This window comes from Pogona vitticeps, chromosome 3, assembly GCF_051106095.1.
Source record: "Pogona vitticeps strain Pit_001003342236 chromosome 3, PviZW2.1, whole genome shotgun sequence".
Lineage (NCBI taxonomy): Eukaryota > Metazoa > Chordata > Lepidosauria > Squamata > Agamidae > Pogona > Pogona vitticeps.
The window spans coordinates 149,124,926-149,138,678 of NC_135785.1; the positions used below are offsets into that span (position 1 = coordinate 149,124,926).

The 13,753-nt window shown below is 46.2% G+C and overlaps 1 long non-coding RNA gene across 1 annotated transcript in view; it reads right to left on the reverse strand.

Annotated features, from left to right (window-relative positions):
- LOC144588445 (uncharacterized) overlaps positions 1 to 13,753 on the reverse strand; it is a 407,977-nt gene that overhangs the window by 146,873 nt on the left and 247,351 nt on the right. The gene's annotated exons all lie outside the window — the stretch shown is intronic.

Here is a 13,753-nt window from a genome sequence, read left to right on the forward strand (position 1 = left end):
AAAGAACAAGGTTTATTTAAATAACAAACAGGGAAAATAAAATGATCAGGTAAAGAAGATACTGTAACGTGGCTTAGTCTCAATCATACATACAACAGTTTGGTTCACACAGAACACTTTAAAGTAAAGCACAGACCCTGAACCTATCAGTTCTGGCTACCTATAAAGAAACCTGAACCTATCAGGCATGTACTAACTGACACACAGTTGTACTCAGTCTGACACACAGACTCCAACACCAGCTTCTTCTCCCAGCTTCTCCTCCAGCTCTCCTTCAGCTCTCCTTTAGCTTCTCCTAACTTCTCCACACAGGCTTCACATATATATACAGTACAGCCCCTCCTCCTGATGTCCCGCCTTCCACTCCCCATAGGATGGAACTTTCCCTCCAAACCCATGACAGACAGGTAACATCAGTGCTGTATGTAACACCTCCCCTCTTTATAAGTTGTTTTGTAGGGGGAAAGCTAAAGTGCTTTTCTCCAAAAAACAACCTGGTTCCAAAACATACAAAAACAGTTATACCATAACATACAATACCATACTTACTCTAGGATAAACATATCAATTAGACATTTAAACCTTTACCATTTACAATACATCAAGTTACCTTTATTCATACAAACCAAGCATGTTTAATAAACAAGTACATTTAACCTTTGGTCACCAAAATATATACATAGTCCATGTTTCTTTCGCCGTCTTCATTCTTCGGGTCTTCTTGACAAGGCGTCAGCAACACAGTTCACTGACCCTCTGACCACCTTCACTTCAAAGTCATAGTCTTGCAGGTTTAAAGCCCACCTCATAAGTTTACTATTGTGGGTTTTCATTGTCTTTAACCATTGCAATGGTGAATGGTCAGTGCACAGAATAAAATGTCTTCCCCAGATGTAAGGCTTGGCCTTCTGGATCGCGTAGACTATGGCCAGGCACTCCTTTTCCACGGTTGCCAAATGTCTCTCACCTTTCTGGAGCTTCCTACTCAGGTAGGACACTGGATGCTGGTCACCATTTTCATCCTCCTGGCAAAGAACTGCTCCTACCCCGCTGTTAGACGCATCGGTGTAGATGATGAACTCCCGGTCGAAGTCTGGAGCACGCAGCACTGGATAGTTGATGAGGGCCTCCTTCAACCTCTGGAACGCCTCCTCACCGTTGCTGGTCCACGGGATGCGGTCATCAGTCTTCTTCCTCGTCAGATCGGTCAGCGGAGCCGCAATCTCGCTAAACCTCGGGATGAACTTTCTGTAGTAGCCCACCAACCCAAGAAATGATTTGACTTTTTTCTTGGTGTTGGGTCTAGGCCAATCACGAACAGCTTCTATCTTGGCCTCTAGGGGTTTGATCACTCCTCCCCCTACTATGTGACCCAAATATTTTGTTTCTGGGCTACCCAGCTGCAGTTTGTTCTCTTTGCAGGGCCTAGGCCACAGCACTTCCTCCCCTGGGTTAAAGTGCCTCTCCCTGCCTTCCTGGTCATCTCAAGCTTTCTTTCTGACCTTTTGAGCTTGCAGGGTCTCTGCTGCTAGCTCTAGGTTTCTCTTTAGGTCATTCCTTAAAGAGTCTATATATGTCACAACATCTTGTGGGTCATCCTGGGTGATCTGCTCCCAATTTTGTTTGATTAAATCAAGGGGCCCTTTCACCCTTCTCCCAAACAAGAGTTCAAACGGACTGAACCCGGTACTGGCTTGTGGCACTGATCGATAAGCAAACAAAAGGGATTGCAGCTTCTGGTCCCAATTGTTTGGATTCTCTGCCAAGTAAGCCCTAATCATGCGCATTAGAGTCCCATTGAACTTCTCCGTTAACCCATTACTTTCAGGGTGATAGGCAGTGGTTTCCTTGTGTTTAATTCCACAGATTTGCCATAACCGTTTCATGAGCTTCGATGTAAACGTTGCGCCCAAATCTGTGATTATTTCTGAGGCAAATCCCATCCTGGACATATACCCCACCAAGGCATCTGCCACTGTGTTAGTTTCAATGTTAGTTAAGGGTATGGCTTCAGGGTACCTCGTGGCATGGTCCACAATGGTGAGAATAAACCTGTTCCCCCTCTTTGTGGCCTTGGGCAAAGGTCCCACAATATCCACCCCTATACATTTGAACGGAGTGTCAACCACAGGCAAAGGGCACAACTTTGCTTTGGTCCTGTCACGGTTATTCCCCTGCCTCTGACACACATCACATTGTTTACAGAACTCTTTGATCTGCTTTCCTATTTCAGGCCAGTAAAAATTCTGTGTGATTCTCTGCTGTGTTTTGTTCACTCCTAAGTGCGCAGCAAACATGTCAGAGTGCCCCCTTTGTAAGATCATGGGGCGATACTTTTCAGGTACCACTAGCTGACTTCTGACCCCATCTCCCCCTTTTGAGATGTTCCTCAGGGTCTCTCTATATAAAATCCCCATTTTCTCACAAAATCTCACTGGGGTTTCAGGTGTTAGCTGGGCGTCTGTCACCTGTTCAAAACACTTTTGGAGAGTGGCGTCTGCCTTTTGCTCTTGGCCAAATCGGCTGTCTGTGGTTAAGGTTTCCACCACAGCTTTGGAACTCCCCTCATCTGCCTCCGTCTCGGGCTCTTCAGTACCCCCCTGAACTGTCCCCGTGGTGGCTTGTGAGCGTGTAATCACTAGCACCCGTTTCACATGTTCAGCCAGGTCATTTCCCACGAGCACGGCTGCTGGCAGAGTCGATGAAATCGCTAGCCGCCACACTCCCCTCCAGCCTTGAAAGCTCACAGGTACCTCAGCTACTGGCAGTGAGATCACCTGTCCCTCAATCCCTGCCACCTTCAAGCTCTCATTTGGGATTATATACTCCCTAGGAATAATGTCTGGATGGCACAGGGTCACCTGGGAACACGTATCCCTTAGCCCCCTATACTGATGGTCAAGTATTCCTACGTCCACCCCTGCGGTCTCAAACAACTGCGAATCTGTCCTCACTCGTAAGCAGCGCTTGACCTCCACAAGAGGACCATGTTCCCCAGCCTGATCAGCAGATGTAACTGGTTCAGATTGAGTAGCCATGGTAACAGGCTCCCTCAATGGCAAGGAGCTTTGCTCTGTCTGGACACAGAACACAGCTTTTGGCTTGGTTCCACTCAAATCATGAGGCAAATTTCCCTTTAGCTGCTTCCATTTCTCACACTCTGAGATTAGATGGCCCTTTCCTTGACAGAAATAACATTTTCTGCTGTACTTGGAGTCTTTCTCACCTGGTTTTGGTTTTCCCTCCAAAATCTGGTTCCTGGACTGGCTCTGCCCAGAAGTTTTATCAACAAAATGGTCGCCCATTTTTGGCGGGCTCTGACCTAACCCTTTGGAGTACTTAGGGTCCCATGTTTCCCTCATGTTTTCTTCAGAATAATTCAGGTTTTGATGTTGTGCCTTAACCTGTGTGCCTTCTTTTGGTTTCTGTTCTAGCTGCAATTTCTTCTCTTTTATTCTCAAATCCAGCTCCTTTTGCTTAGCCTCAAACTCAGCCCTGATCTGTAAAATTTCTTCCTCAGCCCTAGCTTTTATCTCTTTTACTTTTTCAAGTTCTTGCTCACTTTGTCTGACCTGAGCCTCATACTTTTCTTTCTTTGACATTTCTTCAACTGATAAATTGTTAATAAACTTATTTAGGAAATCCAATTCTAATTGTACCATTCTAATTCTATGTTTCAGTTCCATCTCTTTTATCCTCAGGGCCGTTCCCCTTTCTAATTGTTTCATCCTAAATTCATGCTGTTGGGCTAGGAGCATTTTTCTGAGTTCTGAGGTCAGTTCTCCCGTGCTCTCCTCCTGCACTGAGCCAAATTCCTCCTCAGAACCTTGGTCTACCTGTGGGTCCCTTACTTCCCCCATTTCTGCCATTTGGCTTCGAGTCAAGGGCATAATCCCCCCCAGAACAGGCTGCCTTCAAAAGTCAAGCCTCAAAATAAAGCGAAGACTTTTTTCCTTTTGCCTCAGAAACAGCCTTCTATAGATTGCTGCTGTTCCTTCAGCACTAACTTGCAACTGTTGCCAGGCAGAATTCACCCCCTCTGCTAGGCCTCTCAGCAGACAGGCTAAATCACTGTTACTTCACACAGCTTTGCCTCAGTCCTTTTCCCGCCAAAACGGGTTGCCTCAGAGCTCCCTAATCTAGTCCCCAATCTGAGTTGGCACGTTCTTCCACCAGCGTACCTCCCCGTGAGGTAAGCCTAGAAGATTACCTACGCGCTCTCAGATTGTCCCTGACTAGACCCCCCTTGCTCTGGGCACACTTGCCAAGGTTTTGCTGGACCACTGGACAACTGGACCAGTCGTATCCCACACGCTGGACACCAATCAATGTAACAACCCCAGACCTACTGGGATATACCACCCTTTAACTAAGCTGCCACCAACCATTCCCTATAAGAAGTCACACAGACCAGGAATGGATTTTACTAAACAAAAGAACAAGGTTTATTTAAATAACAAACAGGGAAAATAAAATGATCAGGTAAAGAAGATACTGTAACGTGGCTTAGTCTCAATCATACATACAACAGTTTGGTTCACACAGAACACTTTAAAGTAAAGCACAGACCCGGAACCTATCAGTTCTGGCTACCTATAAAGAAACCTGAACCTATCAGGCATGTACTAACTGACACACAGTTGTACTCAGTCTGACACACAGACTCCAACACCAGCTTCTTCTCCCAGCTTCTCCTTCAGCTCTCCTTTAGCTTCTCCTAACTTCTCCACACAGGCTTCACATATATATACAGTACAGCCCCTCCTCCTGATGTCCCGCCTTCCACTCCCCATAGGATGGAACTTTCCCTCCAACCCCATGACAGACAGGTAACATCAGTGCTGTATGTAACACTTTTCCTTCCTTTTCCTTCCTTCCTTCCTTCCTTCCTTCCTTCCTTCCTTCCTTCCTTCCTTCCTTCCTTCCTTCCTTCTTTCTTTCTTTCTTTCTTTCTTTCTTTCTTTCTTTCTTTCTTTCTTTCTTTCTTTCTTTCTTTCTTTCTTTCTTTCGGTTTGGTTTGGTTTGGTTTGGTTTGGTTTGGTTTGGTTTGGTTTGGCTTGGCTTGGCTTGGCTTGGCTTGGCTTGGCTTGGCTTGGCTTGGCTTGGCTTGGCTTGGCTTGGCTTGGCTTGGCTTGGTTGAAAAAAAGCTTTAAAATACAATTCAGAGTCATGTCTCTCTTTGTACTGAAGAATTCAGGATGCTGGCTTTCAAACAGGGTTAAAATGCAGTTCAGAGTCATGTCTCTGTGCTGAAGAATGCTGGCTTTCAAACAGGTTTAAAATGCAGTTCAGAGTCATGTCTCTGTGTTCAAACATGCTTTAAAATGGCCTGGATGAAAAAAAAAATTAAGTGCTTTTAAAACTGTTCCCTGCCTCCCCCCCTCCTTTCCTGAATTTTTTTTTACCTAAGTTCACCTTAGGTCAAAAGAAGAAAAAAGAAAAAATATCTCCCCCTAGTGGTAGAGTATGGATTAGCAGGCTTTCCATTAGTTCCTATGGAACAAAAACAGCAGATATGGATTAAATGGTTTTCAATGCATTCCTATGGGAAATGCATATTTGACCTACAGACTTTTTGACCTGTGGACTCCATTCCAATACGGATTAATTCCGTGAGTTGAGGGTCCACTGTACTATACAACACTGGCTCTTTGAAAGGTTTGTAAGCAGACAGAAATAAAAAGGAGCAATCGGGGAAATGTGTAAAGGATGCAGTAGGACAAAACAATAGTCTTGTATACATGGAATTAATTCTTGTCAATCTCATTTTGGAAATGTCTTCTCAGTTTTTTGCTTTACTTTTAAAATAATTTACTATGAACTATGGGCATGAAAGAGAAATATCCAGATGTGCTTCCATTAAACAAATATACCTTCTTTGCCTCCTCCTGCATCCATAATAATAAAACAACAAAAAGAAGTTTCTGTGTGTCTCTCATAAAGCTTCAGCCTGTAAAACCTACACCCCTGAAACTCAACAAGCATACTGAGGGACTGGAGGATGTGCTTCTTGGGGTGACTGACTCCCCAGGAGAGAGAAAATCAGAAAGAGGAAACAGCTTACAAAAAAAGAATTTCCTAGAAAATACAGTGGTGCCCCGCTAGACGCTTACCCCGCATGACGTTCAAATCGCTTGACGATGACATTTTTGCAATCGCTATTGCAATTGCAAAATGATGGTTCCAATGGAGGAAATCCACTTTACGTTGATTTGGAGCCTGTTTTTTTCCGGCTCTGCAAAATGGCTTCCTTCTCAAAATGGCTGCTTTTCGGCACCGCAAAATGGCTTCCTTCTGCAAGATGGCTTCCCTCCCATCTCAAAATGGCTGCTTTCCAGTTCTACAAAATGGTTTCCTTCCCTTCTCAAAATGGCTGCTTTCCGGACGGAAGCTTCACATTGCAGCGATTTTTAACAACTGATCGGCGGTTCTCTATGGGCAATCGTCGCTGGATGATGAGGTATTTCCCCCATTGGAACCGGTTTTCAATGCATTTCAGTGGGGATTTTTTTCGCTTGACAACGATTTCGCTTAACAGCGATTTTGCTGGAATGCATTGTCGTCAAGCGTGGCACTACTATAGAATAAATCTTGGGAGTGCTGTACTGCCTGAGCAGTGGCCAAAAGAGGGAACTGTTAGTAACAATTGGAGCTTCTGTGCTAGGGTCGGGGAGGGGAATTTTTCTCTTAAGGCTCTTCAGCTCTAGAAGGTTCCATGTGGAATTCTGCTCAGATGCAAAACCTGTGTACGAATCGCAGGGACTGTGAAGAACTATAGCCTTCAGCAGAGTTCTAACTAGTAATTTTGGCATCTGGAACAAAAACAAAACAAAACTCGAGAACATGTTAAATTTAGAGACTGCGACTCTACCAATTGCCTTGCCCTCTGCTGATCCTCCTTGAAAGTGAGGAGCTAAAGACATGCAGCCATGTAGCCCAATCTCTCCCATCTGTGGTAGGAAGCAAAGTGCCTTGTGGTGGTCCCTACAACCAAAGCATGTGTAGCCACCCCAATGCATTCCCCTGGATGCCAGAAAAGGAAAGAAGCGGCAAATATTCAGCAGCATGTGCCACCAGAGGAAAAAGAAGGGGCAGTCACTCCTCTTCCTTTTTTATTTAAGAATTTATTTAAGGACAGGGTAGGGAATACAAAAAGTAGTGGGGGAAAGGGAAGAAGGAAGAAAGAAAAAAGGGTTAGGGGGATAGGAGAACACAGAGTATACCATCAACCAATCAATTCATATTACAATAACAGATCAACTTTTTGCTTTTTCACAGTTGATTACCCTCTTGCTTTCATCTTATCATTAAATTTTAGTTTAATTCTATGTTACTCCAACACTATCTGGTAACTGCAGCCATTTATACAATACATCCCATCGTTCAGTTTCCTTTTGAATTGAACAGTCTTTCAGCCCATCTGACAGAATATCCATTTTTGTCACTTCCCATATTTTCACAATAAGATTCTCTTGTTTCAGTGTTTCTTTCTTAAGATTTTTAACATAATGCTTTTAAATTTTGGAAGCTGCATAGGTCACTGGATAACTCTCTATCCCACCTATGTTACCTGGTGTCATGCCCAATAAAGACGGTTCTAAAGTTTGTGCAGCTTCATTTAAGTTTTGTTTGACATCTAATGTCCCCTCTTTTGTCACTTTCATCAGATCTTCTATTTTGCTAAGACCTTCATGCACTTGCTGAAACCCTGTTATTATTATATTTTGCATAGTAATCTGCCATTCCTTTTCTATTTCTTGTACCACTGTTCCAAAACGTTTTTGATTGAACAGACCAAGTCTCCATTTGTTGTCTTAAATTTTGGAGGCCATCTCAGGCATACCAGTGAATGGGGTTTGTATAAATTATTATTATTATTATTATTATTATTATTATTATTATTATTATTATTATTATTATTATTATTATTATTATTATTATTATTATTATTATTATTATTATTATTATTATTATTATTATTATTATTTAATTTATATGCCGCCCACTCTACCCAGAGGTCTCTGGGCGGCTTACAATAATTAAAATTCAATACAATAAAATGATTAAAATACAATTAAAATACAATTAAAATACAATTAAAATTGCCATCATCAGGACCCACAGTTGTTATTTCAATTAAAAGCCTTCTGGAACAGGAAGGTTTTGACCTGGCACCGAAATGTCATCAACGTCGGCGCCAGACGGATTTCAATTGGGAGGGCGTTCCATAGTCTGGGGGCAGCTGCCGAGAAGGCCCTTTGTCTACAAGCCATCCCTCTTACCTCTTTGAGGGATGGCTCTTTCAAAAGGGCCCCCTGGCTAGATCTTAACTGCCGGGTAGGCTCATATGGAAGGAGGCGGTCCTTCAAGTATCCAGGGCCCAAGCCATTTAGGGCTTTATATGTCAAAACAAGCACTTTGAATTGGGCTCGGGCAGCAACTGGTAACCAATGTAAATTGAACAGAATTGGCTTGATGTGATCTCTAGCGGCTCCACCACTCACCAGCCGCACAGCTCGATTCTGGACCAGTTGCAGTCGCCGGACCGTCTTCAAAGGCAGCCCCACGTAGAGCGCATTGCAATAGTCTATACGAGATGTTACCAGTGCGTGTGTAACTGTCATGAGACTCCGCTCGTCCAGGTAGGGCCGCAGCTGGTCTAATTTCCGCAGCTGAAGGAAGGCGCCTCTGGCCACCGAGTCCACCTGGGCTTCCAAAGTTAGACTGGGGTCCAGGAGCACCCCCAGGCTGCGGACCCTGTCCCTTAGGGGGAGTGTAACCCCATTCAGGGCAGGGAAATGGCCCTCCAACCTGTCCGGCGAAGCACCCACTAACAGCACTTCCGTCTTGTCTGGATTGAGTTTCAATTTATTAACCCTCATCCAGTCCATTATAAGGTCCAGACACGAGTTCAGCACAGAAACCGCCTCACCTGGATTGGTGGAAAACGAGAGGTAGAGCTGAGTGTCGTCAGCATATTGCTGACTCCTCAGCCCAAACCTCCTGATGACCTCTCCCAGCGGTTTCATGTAGATGTTAAACAGCATGGGAGACAGTATCGAGCCCTGAGGAACCCCATGACATAAATGCCATGGGGCAGAGCAACTGTCCCCCAGCACCACCCTCTGGACACGGTCAGCTAGGAAGGAGCAGAACCACCATAAAACAGTGCCCCCAACTCCTAACCCAGCCAGCCTATCCAGAAGGACACCATGGTCGATGGTGTCGAAAGCCGCTGAGAGGTCCAGGAGTATCAACAGGGTCACACTCCCCCTGTCTGTCTCCCGGCAAAGGTCATCGTACAGGGTGACCAAGGCAGTCTCTGTACCAAAACCCGGCCTGAAACCTGATTGAAATGGATCCAGAAAATCCGTTTCATCCAGCAGCGCCTGGAGTTGCCCGGCCACAACCCGCTCCAACACCTTGCCCAAATAAGGGAGGTTCGCCACTGGTCGGTAGTTAACCACCAGCCTTGGGTCCAGGTTAGGCTTTTTAAGGAGTGGTCGAATTACCGCCTCTTTCAAGGCAGTAGGGACCACTCCCTCTCTCAAAGAGGCGTTCACGGCCTCCTGGACCCAGGTGCGAACCCCCCTGGTAGAAATTCCGATTAGCCAAGATGGGCAAGGGTCGAGCAGAGTGGTGGTAGAACGGACAGATCCAAGCACCTTGTCCACATCCTCGGGTCTCAACAATTGAAACTCATCCATTAAAGTTTGACCTAAGCATGGCACACTGGACACATCTTCCGATTTTGCAGTAACAGTGGAGTCCAGCCCACTGCGAATCTGAGCGATGTTTTCCTCAAAATGAAAGCAAACTCGTCACAGCGAGCTGATGAGCAGTCCGGGACCTCCACCGGATTTCCCGGTTGAAGAAGATCCCGGACCACCCGAAACAGCTCTGCTGGACGACATTCTGAGGAAGCAATGCGGCTGGAGAAATATTGCCGTTTCGCCAGCCGTATTGCCACGAAATAGGCCCGATAATGGGCTCTAAGTCGTGTTCGATCGAATTCCAAGCGGGACTTCCTCCACCTGCGCTCCAGCCGTCTCCCCTCTCGCTTCATCGCCCGCAGTTCAGAAGTATACCAAGGAGCTGTCTGGGCTCGGCGAGCAGGGAGAAGGCGCTTAGGCGCAATCATGTCAACCGCCTGGGTCATCTCCCTATTCCATAGGGTGACCTGAGCTTCGACAGGAGCGCCGACCATATCAGACGGATAATCCCCCAGAGCATTCAGTAAACCATCCGGATCCATTAGTCTCCGGGGGCGGATCATCTTAATCGATCCCCCACCCTTGCAGAGGGAAGAAGAAGCTAATAGACTGAACTTGACCAGGAAGTGGTCTGACCATGACAATGGGGTCACAACCAGCCCCTCCACATCCAAACCACCACCTTCCAGTCCCGTTGAGAAAACCAGGTCCAAGGTATGGCCCTTCTCATGTGTCGGGCCGATGACACATTGAGACAGCCCCATGGTTGTCATGGCGGCCATGAAGTCCTGAGCCGCCCCAGTCAAGGCAGCCTCGGCATGGATGTTGAAGTCTCCCAGCACCAACAGCCTGGGAGTCCTCAGCACCAGGTCCGAGACGACCTCCGTCAGCTCAGGTAGGGAGACTGTTGGTACGCAGCAGGGTGGGCGGTACACCAACAGAATCCCTAATCTGTCTCGTGAGCCCAACACACAATACAGGCCCTCAAGACCTCCCCTCAAAGGGATAGGAAGCCTGGTCAAGGAGATAGAACTCCTATAGACTATAGCAACTCCCCCTCCCCGACCCTCCGAGCGACACTGGTGCTGGACTGAGTACCCAGGAGGACACAGCTGGGAGAGGGGGACACCACCTTCCTCTCCCACCCAGGTCTCAGTAATGCACGCCAGGTCAGCACCCTCATCCAGAATTACATCATGGATGAGGGCAGTCTTATTTTGTACTGACCTGGCGTTCATCAACAGCACCGTGTGGCTCGAGGGTTTGCTGATATGGTCGCCTGATACCATCTGGTTGGAGGTAGGACTAGAAGAGGGGATAGATGTAAGATATCTAACCTCTCTTCTCCTACGTGGGCATGTTCTACCCCCACCACCATTCCTTCCCCTACCCAGCACCACTTCAATGGCTGCCCCCTCCAATGCCCTCCCCCCTTCCTGTTCCATCAGGTCCACTGTCTCTATGCAACTCAATAACAGTTAAAAACAAACAAAACAAACCCACACACCCTTCTAATGCCCCTTCTCCCCTCCGAGCCAGATGGCTGGTGTTGCAGAAGGGGTGGGGTTGCCAAAGCAGCAGCAGCAGCAGGGTCCCAGTCCTGAAGGCCAGGGGAGTGCAAGCCAGAAATACTCCCAGACACTGTCTCTCACCCAGTGCCTGTGGACGGCAGGTCTCACAGGCGACTCCCCCGACAGCAGGAACGCTGCCCTAGCAGGGCCCTGGCTTCTGGCTTTTACAGCCTCCCTCCCCTCCAGCCAGGTGGCTGGTGTTGCAGAAGGGGTGGGGTTGCCAAAGCAGCACCAGCAGCAGCAGCAGCAGGGTCCCAGTCCTGAAGGCCAGGGGAATGCAGGCCAGAAATACTCCCAGACACTGTCTCTCACCCAGTGCCTGGGGACGGCAGGTCTCACAGGTGACTCCCCCGACAGCAGGAACGCTGCCCTTAACTATGCCCTTAACCACAATGATCGCACCTTATATATCCTTCAACAATTTCCACAATTTTATCAACAATCCAAACCCCTAGTCATAAACTTCCCCTTAGATCTCCCTCCAATCTTTAGCCAAATATCATAATATAAAAATCAACTTTTAACCCAGCAAATTCAAAATCAAATAGAACAGTGGCACAATTATTTCTTCTTCTCCAGAGTTTAACAAGCTTCTGTTATCAGTCTCACACGCAGTCCGGCAAACAAAACATCAGTCATAGAGTCTCAAACTGTCCAATAGTTGTCCTTGAAGCCCGTCTTATGATCTTTCCATTAACCCCTTGATGCTCCTCAGTCCAGTTGACCACGTCAGCTCCTTCTTTCTTCTCCAGAACACAACCAGATTCTGTTATTAAAAATTCACAGAGTCCAGGAAGAGGCAAAGAGAAATATGTCCCAGCCAAACTGCATTCATGAAACACAAGTCTCTTAAATCCTGTCCAATGGCATTAGAACCGTCTGGGATTCTTTTCCAGAAACATAAGATTTATTTTTCCATCTCACTCTCTCGACTTTGAAATCAGCCTGCTATATTAAGAGTTCACTTGGGGAGGAAAGTTAGTTTTGCTTTTGAGGCAGACTGATAAGATAGGCTCGCCGCTGCTTTTCTTCTTTCAGCCAAATATTTTCATTCTTATTTTCAGCTTAATGGGGCTGTTTCATAAATCAAAGGCTTCAACTTACTTAATTGTTATATATTTTAAACTTATATTGGTTGTTCTCCTCTCCCCAATAAAGGGTTACTCATGGCTCCGTGCCAAATATGGCGCCCACTCCGATCCGTGCTGGGTGATTTCTTCAGAGGGAAGAAGTCCGGGTTTGCATCCCTTTCTTCTCCTTCTGCTGCTCACCATCTGCTTCAGAGAGAGTTCTCCTAGAATCTCCTTCGATCCCCATTTTAAAAAGGGGATCCCGGACTGGATGGTTCCAGTTTTTCCAGAGAGAGCTCTTCACTGGAGCTACTGGCAGCACCGCAACAAAGCCCTGCCTCCTCCGGCACCCCTCTTCCTGAGCATCTTGCTCTCCTTTGGTTGTTGGTTTCAAGGGGAGATCCTAAGAAACAAAGCATGATGGAGAGGCTTCTTTCTGAGATCACCTGTGCTCTGAAATAGAAGTGCTCAGAAAGTTTCCCATCACACCTTCTCAGGATCTCTCCTTGAAACCAGCAGTCAAAGTAGAGCCCAGACATGCAGTGGTTGCCTTCTCTTCTCCTCTCTCCACTGGCCAACACTACTGGAGGTTTAGCTTTTGTTTTTGTTTTGTGCTTTTTCAGCATCCAGAGGATTGCAATAAGTTTGCTGAGCAGGCTCGGTTGGACAAGTGCCACATGGCAGTTTGCTTCCAGCCACAAATGAGAAAGCATAGGCTACACGACTAATTTGGCTTGTTGCTATGAGGAGGCTCCACAGAGAACAGGGCAATCATTGTGGCTGTGCCCTCTAAATCTGACACCCTGGGGCTTAGCCCCAGTTGCTCCACTCTGATTATGTCCTGGTTGTCAGTACTGCCAATTGCATCACTACATGACAGACACCAGCCTCCTCCATAGTATGAGGTTTCCTTAAAAGGAGTGAGCCTAGCTCTTTAGTCTAAATATTTGTAGCTGGCTTTTGCTGGGGTTAGAACCAGCTCTGTAAATTTTCATGTATGGTTGATAATACTGAGCTAATTGGACTAATGGTCTGGTGGGAACAATTCCTGATAAGACATTTATTATGGCATCTTCCTACTTCACTCCCGTAATTTTATAGTGGTTTTAGGCATGGTTGTCCTCCATTCATAACCATCCCTAGTTTTTCCAGTGCTTACCCTCACTCCTGTTTACTTAAAATATCTGTGAAGGAGGGGAAAAGTGGAATAATTAGACAGGTACTTCTAGCTGTTTGCATGAAGAACTGTCTGACTAGAGATGGGATGAGTGCTTTCAAAATTTCTTGTTCCCACTGATTTTCAGAATCTCATCAGGCCAAGAATCCCCATCAAGACTTCTCCCTGCCTTAGCAAGATTTCCTGAATTTCCGTGAAAATAAACCTTACATTCTTATTTTC